The following is a 14,079-nucleotide window of genomic DNA, read 5'->3' on the forward strand; positions in this document are numbered from 1 at the left end:
TTCAGGTACGGTTGGCAACCCTAAGGCTGTAGTCACCCGTTTATGTTCCGGTTCTGATTAGCGCTCAGATATACTTGTACATTATCATCATATTTCGATGTTAAACTCGTTCTCCCTCTTGCGGTTTTTGCAGCATTGTCTACAGAATAACTGTATTTGTACAAATACGAACTTATTGTAAATATTCATAAAACATCAAACATGATGAAGGTGTGATTCTGTGAGTGTAACAAATTATGTTGCTATTAAAACAGTATCTGGACTGTTGCTGTTTTCCTGTTTTGCCTTCCATGTCATGGCTTAATATTAATCATAGATAAAATACAAATCAATCTCCCCATTACATGAAGGAGGTTCTGAGATGAAATTACCGCTGAAACGGGAACATTTCTCCAGCAGAATCACAACTAATCCAGCTGTAATTCAGGTAATGGATGACATTTCATCTGGCTGCATGTTAAGCTCTTCTGCAGTTGTATGTCTGAGCGTAATCTGAGTCCTCTTCTCCAGTATGAATTAATCCATTTGTTTCACTCATCTGTTTATTACACTGCACCTGTAATCTCGTTAAACTCATCAGATGAAGCAGAATGAAAAGTAAACTGAACATTTCTGCACTGAAAATGGAAATATAACAAAGCAATAAACAAAAACTACTGCTACAATTTATTTATTAAAACCAGAAATGTAAAACAAATAGTTTACAGAACACAAATGCTTTGAGAAACCGTGCTTTATTATTTTCTCCCTTTGTCTGTATATATGACTATGTTTACATGCAGTCAAAATTCGTGTTATTACTGATATTCCGGTCACTAAAACATTCCGAATATTACGTTTACATGGTAATTAATCATTTGGGATATCTGGATCAAACCAGTGATGCGCGGAGAACATCATGATGCAATTACCGTCATTTCCGCTTCTTCTTCCTTTATCCAAATTGAAAACAAATGCTGCTTTGCGCAACTTTTCGCTCACCTTCTTTTAAATCTCGCTATCCCAGTACTTTCTACCGTCTACAAATGCAGAAATGTTCATATCCTTCATTACATTTATTAAGTGATTAGTCTCCTCCTCACTCCAAAAGTGTGGCGTGGTCTTGGTTTCTCCGTGTTTATAAGAACTTCCTGGACTCAAAAGACCAGGGGCCTTATGTACTAAGAGTGCGTGGATTTCAACGTGAATCCGTGCGTGTAATTAACAAGTACGCAAAAATTCATATGTACAAAACTGTGCGTACGCCCAAATCCACGCAGGTTTCTCTGTACATCCCAATCAGCGTGGATTTGAGCGCACATGCGGGAGCACAACACTCCGCCCCGTTTCCTCCCTCAAATATATGTTTGAATGTGATAATGAAGATAATTATCCATTAAAAACCGCTCATCCTAACTGAGCTGGAATAAATAATTCATTTTGGGGCATTTCTTCCGATTTCAGCTGGTGTCGGACTCCAGTCCTCGAGGGCCGGTGTCCCTGCAGGTTTTAGATGTTTCCCTGCTTCATTGCACCATGATACAAGTGACTGTGTCATCAACAGAACTATCCAGACTTTGATGACAAGTTGGTGACGATAATTAATTAGAATCAGGTGTGTTAAAGCAGTGAAACATCTAAAACATGCAGGACACCGGTCCTTCTGGGATTCAGTTTGACACCTACAGTGTTCTTTGCTTTGCGTTGCGTTCCGTGAAGAGTTGTGGTTTTATTATGATCGTACGGGTTTTTGAAAGTTTATGGGCAGCGTTAGTGCATCATTACACTCTGCTTTTCTTGTTTCTATTTTAAGAACCGACACCAGAATTTTTGGTGGATGAAAAACGGCTCCTCGTTCCGCTTTATTGTCACGCATATTATATAACGGATTAAGACCAATGTACACGTTTATTTAGTCTTACACATTATGGATGTCCGCGATCACCACTCTCATAAGTATAACAATGTGAACAACATTAATTTATATTTAAAACATGAAGCATCATGATCTGATTCCTCTGCTGCAGAAATAAAGACAATTTGTGCCGACGGGATTATGGAGGTGCAAACGTGGGAAATAAAGAGCAAAGTTGCTGTAACTCGGAGTGTTGCATCCGCAGGAGGAGAGACCGGTCTAGTTGTTTCTGCCTAAATCTGACTTGATCTCATTCTTGAGTTTCATAATCTGAAACTCTGACGTTTTAGCGCTCTCGCTCAGCGGGCTGCTGTGCGCGCTCCCGCGGCCAGAAATCAGAAGAAATCAGATTCTGGCAATCACTTTTTGGCACAACGGTCCATCACGGGAGAAACACTTTCTGGATCCTGCAGAACATGCAGCTGACTCCATATCAGACTCTGAAAGTTGCCTAAACATTCAATAAAAACTATTTCATGCTGAATCACATCAGTTCGCAACCAACCTTTCCGTGACACCTTTTTTTTTATTTAAGACATCTTTACAGAACCGGTTTTTGCTGCAAAATGCATTTTAATGTTTTTCTGTCCAGACACAGTTATGGGATGTTTTAGGATCTGGCTTTTATCTCGAGTATTCGTCCCATACGGTCGTCATGGTGACAGAGATGTCCGACCTGTCAGCAGGTCCAGCTGAAGCATCATGTTGGTCTGAACCGGAGCAGCTGGTCCAGTTCAGGCAGAGATCCAGAAGATCCTCTTGGTACCTAAACCAGCTGATGGTCCAGTGTTAGTCCTGGACCAGCAGATCAGTCTGGTGCCTGAGGACTCGCTCCTGATCCTGCCATCAGCAGGTTCCTCTAACGGAGCCAAAGCTCCATCGGGATTTGCGGGTTCTTGAGCTCCTTTAGTTGTTTGTTCAGATCATGTGGTTGATTGTGAGATTGTTGCAGCTTCACTCGTGTGTAACTTATCTGGTGATGTCGGGACTGTCATGTCCTTCACGTGGTCGTGAACTTATTGTTGACGTTACGTTTCCCTCATATTCTGCACTTCACTGCATCACCAGTGAGTGTCGCCAACGGACAAAACCTCAGAAAAGTGCGTACAACAGCATTGATGCGTGAGTGAAGGACCGCAGCTTTCTACGTTCACGTCATTCTTTGTACATCCGACCGTGAGCGTTGAAAGTGGCGTACGCACGTTTTTTGTGCGCCGCACTCTTAGTACATAAGGCCCCAGGATTCCTTGCGAAAAGAGCATGCGCAGATGTCCTGCTGCAGAATCAAAAGGCTGTCAATCTGATGCGTCCCTGATAGTAATGCATGATGGTATTTCTCAGCACCGAGGACGCCAATAATCCTTTTGGAGGAATACACCCCTGAACTTGCAGCGATTTCCATCATGCTTCTTTTATGTGTTTTATCTTATTGTCACTCGCTGGAAGTCTGGCTTTTTGACCACACCCCCGTCTACTGTCCACAGACAGGTCTGGATAGTAGTGGACAGGTCTGGACAGTAGTGGACAGGTCTGGACAGTAGTAGACAGGTCTGGACAGTAGTAGACAGGTCTGGACAGACAGGTCTGGACAGTAGTAGACAGGTCTGGACAGACAGGTCTGGACAGTAGTAGACAGGTCTGGACAGACAGGTCTGGACAGACAGGTCTGGACAGTAGTAGACAGGTCTGGACAGACAGGTCTGGACAGTAGTAGACAGGTCTGGACAGTAGTAGACAGGTCTGGACAGACAGGTCTGGACAATAGTAGACAGGTCTAGACAGACAAGTCTGGACAACAGTAGACAGGTCTGGACAGTAAACAGGTCTGGACAGTAGTGGACAGGTCTGGACAGTAGACAGGTCTGGACAGTAGTAGACAGGTCTGGACAGTAGTAGACAGGTCTGGACAGTAACAGACAGGTCTGGACAGTAGACATGTCTGGACAGTAGACAGGTCTGGACAGTAGTAGACAGGTCTGGACAGTAGTAGACAGGTCTGGACAGTAGACAGGTCTGAACAGTAGTAGACAGGTCTGGACAGTAGACAGGTCTGGACAGTAGACAGGTCTGGACAGTAGTAGACAGGTCTGGACAGTAGTAGACAGGTCTGGACAGTAGTAGACAGGTCTGGACAGTAGACAGGTCTGAACAGTAGTAGACAGGTCTGGACAGTAGTAGACAGGTCTGGACAGTAGACAGGTCTGGACAGTAGTAGACAGGTCTGGACAGTAGTAGACAGGTCTGGACAGTAGTAGACAGGTCTGGACAGTAGACAGGTCTGGACAGCAGTAGACAGGTCTGGACAGTAGTAGACAGGTCTGGACAGTAACAGACAGGTCTGGACAGTAGTAGACAGGTCTGGACAGTAGCAGACAGGTCTGGAAGGTAGTAGACAGGTCTGGACAGTAGTAGACAGGTCTGGACAGTAGTAGACAGGTCTGGACAGTAGCAGACGGGTCTGGACAGTAGTAGACAGGTCTGGACAGTAGTGGACAGGTCTGGACAGTAGTAGACAGGTCTGGACAGCAGTAGACAGGTCTGGACAGTAGTGGACAGGTCTGGACAGTAGTAGACAGGTCTGGACAGTAGTAGACAGGTCTGGACAGCAGTAGACAGGTCTGGACAGTAGTGGACAGGTCTGGACAGTAGTAGACAGGTCTGGACAGTAGTAGACAGATCTGGACAGCAGTAGACAGGTCTGGACAGTAGACAGGTCTGGACAGTAGACAGGTCTGGACAGTAGTAGACAGGTCTGGACAGCAGTAGACAGGTCTGGACAGCAGTAGACAGGTCTGGACAGTAGTAGACAGGTCTGGACAGTAGACGGGTGCAGGAGGGTTCACTCTGGTTTCTGCCACTTCTGAGCTGATAGCTCTAATGGGTTTTCCATCTGCTGCACCAAGTTTCTTCTGCCTTCAATGTTCCCTGCTTTTTTGTAAATCTTCAAAAGAGCGTCAACAACATATTTTGACATCCCCATCTGCTCTGACTTTCTTTGCCCGGGAGGGATCGTGCTGATGTTGCATAACAGCGTGTTGTCTTGTTGCTGTGCTCAGTCTCGACCCGTTACATGAAGCTCCTGCCAATATAGCATCAACCAGCGCTTCAAAAAATGGGCTTAAAACCGAGTTGATGATGTCCCAGGGGGTTTGTCGAGTTCTTTTCAAAAATATATGTTTACCACACACCTCTAGGTAACACAGACAGCATGCTTCGTAAACGTCCCTTACACAGAAACACACACATACACACATGCATGGCCTTTGACATGTAACCATGATATCAATAGGCAAGGCACATGTATTTATATTTATTTATTTGTTGCACATTCCGGCAACAAGGCAATTCACAGCACGTTACATAATGAGAACATAAAGATTAAAGATTAAAAAAAAAGCTATTGGATTTTTGAATGTGTTTGTATTCTCATCTCACCTAAGTGAAATATCCAGCTCAATTCAAGTCCTACTTTATCAACCCCTGCGTATTACATGGTGCACTGAAGCCATATTTCCATCATCTGGTCACTTCATTAGGTGTGTGTCTCATAAAGTGGTAGGTGAGAGTTATCAACATAATAATTAAGTCAGTGAGAGACAAAGTTAACAACGGTAACAAAGAAATATAGTGAAAGCACATTTCAGAATAAGTGCTTTGTTTTTCTTTCTTTGTTTATCCCAACTTCTTCTAATATGATACTGTACAAAACTATTATGATGCTTCTCAAACACAAGGATGATTGTGGATGATGGTGGTGAGGAGGATGCCTCAGAAACAAACCAGAAAAAACTGCTTCAGTTTTAAAAAACATCTTACATTTCGAAACACTTGATGTGGGTTTTTTTCCATATGAATCCCCAGAAGTCAAAAATAATATGAGAACATTAATTTTTCAGGTCTACTACATGGACTCACTGATTGGCTGCAGAAAAGTCTGTTATGCAATGCAGCATAACCCTAACAACCTAACCCCTAACCCCCTAACCTCTTAACCTTTTTAACCTTAACCCATTAACCCTAACCCCCTAACACATTAGCCCTGAACCCCTAACCCTCTAACCCTAACCCCTAACCCTCTAACCCATTAGCCCTAAACCCCTAACCTTCTAACCCCTTAACCCTAACCCCCTAACCCTCTAACCATAACCCCTAACCCCTGACCCCTTAACCCTAACACCCTAACCCATTAGCCCTAAACCCTAAGCCCCTAACCCTAACCCCTAACCCCTAACCCCTTAACCCTAACCCATCAACCCTAACCCTAACCCTAGCCCCTTAACCCCAACCCCTAACCCCTTAACCCTAACCCCCTAAGCCCCTAACCCTAACCCCTTAACCATAACCCCCTAAGCCCCTAACCCTAACCCCTTAACCATAACCCCCTAAGCCCCTAACCCTAACCCCCTAAACCCCTAACCCTAACCCCTTAACCCTAACCCCTTAATCCTAACCCTTAATCCTCATTGACATCATCACACAAGCTATTTCGCTTTTCGCGCACGCATCAATTATGTGATTGAGGTTATAGCAACGAGAATAGGCTGGGAGTGGCTCAAATAACACTAATAAATGACGTAAAATAAACAACGTTAACAAACGAAATGAATTAATTTAACAAATGAATCACTTGGCCATTACATAGCTGTGGAGGAAGAGAATGTTGCTGACCGACTGCGTCCCAATCCCTCGTCTCTCTTCCAAGATGCTCCACAGACACTAAACGCAGTTTCTCCAGATATCTGACTTTCCTTGCTTTGTTTTTGTTTTGTAAAGACCTTGTTTGAGGTTCTTTTCCACGTCATTGATTTCCATCTGGTCGCTAGACTACATCCTGATCCCGCAGTGTTTTTTTTAGCCGCCCACTCCCGCCCGCAGCAAAGTTCAAACCACCCGCTCCCGCGAGATTTGCGTTGGCTCCCGTGGGACCCGGCGGGACACAATCCCAATGCAGCGCTCTACCCATAACCCTAACCCTAACCCCCAACCTTAACCCTAACCCATTAACCCTAACCTCCAACCTTAACCCTAAGACATTAACCCTAACCCCTAACCCCCAACCCTAACCCTAACCCCAACCTTAACCCTAACCCATTAACCCTAACCCCAACCTTAACCCTAACCCATTAACCCTAACCCCAACCTTAACCCTAACCCATTAACTCTAACCCTAACCCCCTAACCCTAACCCCCAACCTTAACCCTAACCCATTAACCCTAACCCCTAACTCCCTAACCTTAACCCTGTACTGAAAACAGAGTGAATAAAACACAAAGTGACCCGAGGGCAGACCTTTAGAGACATGGTCTATTCTCAATGAATTGCTAATGTGTAGGAGTGCACTCTGGCTCAAGAGCTTTGGGGGCTTATTTTCACCCCCCTCTCTTGAACCTTTCTTTTCACCCAGGAAGACTAAAATGTCAAATCTGCAGGGGCGTCAGAGCCACAGGCGGCTGCTGCTTTTTACTGGTAAACAAACTGAAGACTAAAAGCAGGTCTCTTCTTTTCACAGGTGCTAAAAAGCTGGGTGACTAACACGCAGGTCATGTGTGTCGATTCTGGTTCATCCACAGTATTAAACGGCATCCGGGAAAATCTAAAAAGAAATACACAATTTAATTAATCATTTGTGTTTGTTATTCACTTGTTTTTTATTGATTTTCATAACAATGGGGACGAGGTTCGAGGGTTACAAACATTAACGACGTCCGAAATGGAAGAACAGATAAATACACAAATCAGTAAAGGGCAGCACATTCTACAAAAGAAAGCTGCATTAAAACATAGCTTAAAACACAATCTGGCATTTTTCTTTTCTTTACCTTCAGGACATTCTGTCATGCAGATTTCTGCTCTGGGGATCCAGTCTTCAGAGTACATGTTCTGTTCACTCCTCCAGGTCATCTGTGTCACAATTCTAAAAGTCTTGAGACAAGTTTGTGTCTTCTTGAAGACTTCAACCCAGAAGACATGTTCAGTTCCATGATGCCTTCTGTATTTTTCTCTATGTGTAAAGATTTTCTTTATCAGTTATGAGCAGGTTCTTCGAGGTACAAAGTGTCCATAACATTTCAGAATGGAATGATTATTAAACCTTGAGCTGAAGAAGCTTTGTGTCCCTATGGTATAGTTTATGTGTACCAGGGCACTGGAGTATCAGCCAGTCATCCCAGTTTGGCAATCCACGGGCAGGAAACATTACAGGAATACAGTACAAATGCTCCGCTCTCACAGCTCCGCTGCTGCTGGTTTGAGATGGTGGGGTTTATCTCACATCCACCCCACTCTTCTGCAGGATGTACTTTTGAACCCTGTGTTACACCTTTGTGTTCCCCACTTCAGAGTTAAAGCAGATACGTAAGATATGAAGTTGGCAGGAGATAGAGATGAGGAAGTGACTGATGAAAAGAAAACTCCTTATACTCTCTTACCTTTACCCTTTTAAGTAATTCATTGACATAACATTCTATAATCACTTTCAAATATATACTTATTTCTTATCTGGAACAATGCTAAACATACTTAGAGAACAGGAAGTACCTTGTGTCAATAAGTAACTTTACATCTGGGCAGACATGAATCACATATGGAGTTCTCCATGGTTCCATCCTGGGACCTTTCTGTTTAAAATCTACATGCTACTACTGGCACAGATCATAAAGATCAGTTCATCAGCTCATTCAGAACTCTGCTGCTCCAGTCCTCACTAAGACATAAAAGTGGACACATCAGTCCAGCTCTGAGCTCTTTACCCCAACTGTCTGTCCATTAGAGGACAGACTTTAAAGTTCTGGTGCTGGTCTATAAAGATCTGAATGGTCCATGACCAGAACTCATCAGGACCTCCTGACCCAGTATGAAACTTCCAGGCCCCTCAGGTCATCTGGATCTGTTTTTATCAGTTCCCAGAGTCAGAACCAGACATGGAGAAGCTGCATTCAGCTTCTATGCTCCACATATCTGGAGGAAACTCCCAGAAAGACTCAGATGAAACACAGGTTGAAGTCTCACCTGTTCTCAACTGCATTTTAATAAAGTTTTAAACCTGCAGCTATAAAACGTAATCATATTTTACTACTGAATTTATCTGATTTTCATCTATTGTTCTTATTAATTTCTTTTTTCTTTAAATTCTAAATCATGCTCTGTATTGAATGAATGAATGAATGAATGAATGAATGAATGAATGAATGAATGAATGAATGAATGAATGAATGAATGAAAGCTTTATTCCGAGCATGGGAAAACATAAAATAACACATAAGTCAAAATAGTAAAAACAACAAAAAATATAGATAAATAAAACAAAACAATGTTACCTTGTCCGAAAAGGAGTAGAAAGAAGCATATGCTATCCTACCCCTTCTCCCTTCTCAGAAATTACTATCCTCAGTTGATTTCAGTATCATATTACATATTTACATTACATATGTACACATTTACAACAAGAACATAAATAATGTAAGTAAACAAGTGACTAAATGATGTGTGGAAACACGTGGTGATTGTCAAAGCCCTTCATCCTCCCTGTATCCTGTGAAAACCATATTTTTGTACCGCTGTTTGAACTGGCTCATCATGGTTGGACATTGCTTGAGCTCCGCACCCAAACTGTTCCACAACTTCACTCCCCATATGGAAATGGTAAATTTTTGGAGTGTTGTGCAGACACAAATATGTTTTAAATTGTTCTTCCCTCTCAAATTATAATCGAAATAAAAAGTATTTATGTTTTAATGTCTTTGAAAATCACAATTCATCATTTTGTTGTTAAATTGTGCTGTAAATAAATTTGCCCCGCCTTTTTATGAAAATATGTCACTTTTTCATGCAAGTATCCATCTGTTTCTTTCTCCACAGCTGATTTCACACAGCTGTGTTTCAACCTACCTCCAGTCGTTCCTCTTGTTCCCTTTTTCTCCAGGGAAAAGAAATCGGTTTTCTGTGACCTGTTTTTGTATTTACACTTCACTTGTTTGAAAGGAACACTTTAAACTGGAGTTGACCCGCGGCTGGACGGAGTGCCACTTACTTTCAGAACAAAGACAAAGGCACTGGAGGAGATGTCGGACCCACTGACAATCGCCAACTGGCATCTTTGAAACGCAGTATATAAGTCATAGAGCTGACACACGTCAACACACACTGCAGGAAATCACTACTACAAGCAAACCACTGATTTTACATTAGTTTCATGCACATTTAAGAGTTCTTACATTAACATAGTGACAAAAACCATAATTATAGAAAAAGAAATCGTTGCACCCTGGAGCCCCCGGTACAGGGGGCAAATGCCTTATGAGAACATACATGACGGTCTCAGAAAATGAGAATATTGTGATTTTCTGTAATGCAATTGCAAAAACAAAAATGTCATACATTCTGGATTCATTACAAATCAACTGAAATATTGCAAGCCTTTTATTATTTTAATATTGCTGATCATGGCTTACAGTTTAAGAAAACTCAAATATCCTATCTCAAAAAATTAGAATATTCTGGGAATCTTAATCTTAAACTGTAAGCCATAATCAGCAATATTAGAATAATAAAAGGCTTGCAATATTTCACTTGATTTGTAATGAATCCAGAATGTATGACATTTTTGTTTTTGCAATTGCATTACAGAAAATAAAGAACTTCATCACAATATTCTAATTTTCTGAGACAGTCCTGTAAACCTGAGATCAATCAGGGTATAAAAGAAGCTTTGGAACCAAAGTCATCATGAGGAAAAGAAAATATCTATTTTCAGCTCAAAGAGTCATCAAAAGATTTGTGTGTTCAGTTCTGCAAGTTACAGTCTGTAACTTCTTAATACATCTGCTCTAACTTCGGTACATTTACAATAATATGTAATCAAGTGTATCTTTTTTCTTAGTGTTCTCATGCTCCTTCCTGGTGTCACTGTTTGTCAGGTGGCCCAACAGTCTCTGCTGATCCCTCTTAAGTTATTTGTCTTGAGGCTTTTTGTCTCATTAAAGCATTTATATGGAGCCAAATGCTTTATATCCATTATATTGTTATCAGTCCAAACGGTGCCCAAACTGGTGTAGTAGTCCTGTGCTTCTTATTGTTTGCTGTATCACTCTATCCTGACTAGTATCTGGAGTTTTAACCCTCCGTTGTTGTTTCCAACGCTATTCTGAGCTTTGCTCATGTAATGACTCATGTACTTGTTTCTCTCTGCTGAAGATGAAGGCCAACCGTCTGTAGCTGCAAAGTGTTGGACCCTGATGGAGCTCCATCATGATCAGTGTTTTCCTGCCCTCCGCTAGCTGCTGTGGGTCAATACTGGCTATTACAGTAATTAGTTAATTAGTTAGTTAGTTTGCCCTGGATGGAGAAAATGCTTTGTTTAATGCATCACATGTCAGTGTGAGGGGGGTTTAAGGTATAAAACATATAGCCATGGACATGTTAAGGTCTTAGAGTGTATTTCATTCAGAGGAACCATTACAAAGTTGACGTCCTTGACGTCCTTAAAAAATATTTAACAACTGCAAGATAGTGACCTAATGTCCAGCCTGATGCCGATGTCCTTTCAATAATTCTCTTATTCTCATTTATCTTAGTTTCACACAGTCACCAAGACATCATTTATTATGAAGAAATAGATTACAAACTGCACTTTGCCAGTTTGATTGGAAATAAATCTTAATTCAACTGTATCATGAAGCACTTCAGTGTCAGTAAGCAAATGTCGCCATCTTGTGGTCAAAATGAGCATCTGCAGTTCTCAATAAAAAGATTACACACAGCACATAAGAAAAGAAATATAAACAAAATGAACTCAAAAACCATACACAAGACAAACATCCCCCTAAGTTCAGGGACACCATGAACAAATCCTTCGGCTTCACACGGCCTTTAAGAATATGATAGAAATATGGATAGGATATTTTTAAAAGGTTTAATTTGCAGTGAGGGATTCTGAGTAAAGGTTCTGGTACTCTTGAATAACTGTAGATTAATGCATGTGACATCTGCTACAAACCAAAGCAGATATTTTAAAACAAATGAATTCATATGTAGCACTAAAGTTTACAAAGGGTGTGATGAGTTCTAAAAGGCAATGCAAAGTTATACTAATACATCTAATAAATGGGTCACTGATATAATAATAAATAGGGGTGTTAGTCTAGTGGCTACAGAGGTGGGTTTGGGTCTGGAGGACCAAGGTTCAAGCCCCGGAACAGCAAACAAGATGAACCACCTTGGGCCCCTGAACAAGGCCTTAACCCTAATTGCTCCATGGGCTATTTCTCTTTTTAACTGTGGTATTTAAGTATAACGTTAAATACCGGAAGGATTTCCTTTGTGTAACTAAGTGTACTTATTTGAGACTGAAGTGGAAAAACTTTTGAACTATTAAAAAATTCTACTACATATATATGAAAGAAAATACTCTGAATATCTGAGATACAACATAATGTTATGAAGCATGTGCAGCGTACACATGGGTCATAAAAAATAATTTAACTACTGTATTCATACCATTTATTATTACCTACATCCAGTACTGGAGTTGAGGGGGGATGAGGGGGGATGGCATCCCCCCCTGAAATAAAAACGGTCAAAATCATCCCCCCTTTCCATCCCTTATGTCATTTCATCAATGAATGTGGTTTTACTGCTATTTCAACATTTAGAGTCATCACCAGAAAAAATATTTATTTGACAATTTTCACCTGTTTTAAGTAAATTTTCACTTGAAATAAGTAGGAAAATCTGCCAGTGGGACAAGATTTATCTTCTCATTACAAGCAACTTTTCTACTTATTTTAAGTGAAAATCTACTTAAAACAGGTAAAAATTGTTTTTTGTTCCAGCGATGAGTTTTGTTTTAAGTGTAATGAGATTTTTTTTACTAAAATAAGACAAATATTCTTGTTAAGATTGTGAGTTTTTGCAGTGATCCATTTTACTTATCCTGTGAAGGACAGAGTCATATTGATAAGTTCAGAAAAGTGTTTTTTATTGTTGTTTTCTGATGTATTTGATGTAAACCCAGTGGATATTTAAAGCTTACAGAAGGCTGCATTTAACTGCTGCTATGTCATTCCTGCAGTATTTCTGCAGGTGTTTTGGTCAGTGCTATTATTTGTAATATATTATATTATTTGTAATCAGCACAAATGATCTGTCCCCATATGATAAAATCCACCATCCCCCCTGATTTTGTTTTACAACTCGAGTACTGCCATCACTAGTATTTTGAGTCTATTTGTGTATCTTAAATACACATGGAATATAAAATTTTACAATCATAGTTAGTAAACAACGCTCCCTCCGTGACCAAGGGGAAGGATTAGGATTAGGGATTAGAGACAGATGTCAAACACAAAACATGATTCAATCCATCACGACAGTCTTGTGGTTTAGGATCAAGTGTGGGACGCCTCGTCAGATTAGCTGCTTTTCATTGGTCTGTTTGTGATTGACGTGGCTCTCGTCCAATAGGATTAGAGAGCAGGGCCCTCGGGGGCGTGGCCTGCACCGCTGCGCAGATGTGTGTCAGAGCAGCGTCGAGCAGGAACAGTAGCAGCAACGAGCAGGAAAGGTGAGTAAAACATACCTGTCACCGCCGTGCAGGTACTTAAATCAGCTCCTTAATCACGCTGGAACTGGAATTTAATGCATTGTTCCGGTTTTGCATCCGCTCGGTTGTCATTTAACTTTTAGCTCGCTCTCGCAGTTGTAAATAGCGTCATGTTAAATCTATTTAAAGCCCCGTAGTGCTTTAAATGTTGTATTTTCGGTCTTCTTTAAATAGTTAATATCTCAATATCTCTATTTAAACTCAATATCTGTCGTTTAATTATAAGTAATGAACTTATTTAGCGATTTAAGACTGGCTATTATAATTTACAGAGCGTTGCTGTTTACGTGCTGATTATTGTGTATTCTCAACCGAACCTTTTATCTCATGTAACTTGTTTTAGAAAGAATTCCAGTCCAGACTCGCTTGTTGAAGGAACTGGACCTGACTCAGGTCCAGTTCACCTGAGACCTGATCCAGACCCCCAAAAACTGATCCAGACCCCCTCAGACCTGATCCAGACCCCCTCAGACCTGATCCAGACCCCCTCAGACCAGATCCAGACCCCCAAAAACTGATCCAGACCCCCTCAGACCTGATCCAGACCCCCCAAAACCTGATCCACACCCCCCGAAACTTGATCCA

The sequence above is a fragment of the Cololabis saira genome, chromosome 16, assembly GCF_033807715.1.
Source record: "Cololabis saira isolate AMF1-May2022 chromosome 16, fColSai1.1, whole genome shotgun sequence".
Classification (NCBI taxonomy): Eukaryota; Metazoa; Chordata; class Actinopteri; order Beloniformes; family Belonidae; genus Cololabis; species Cololabis saira.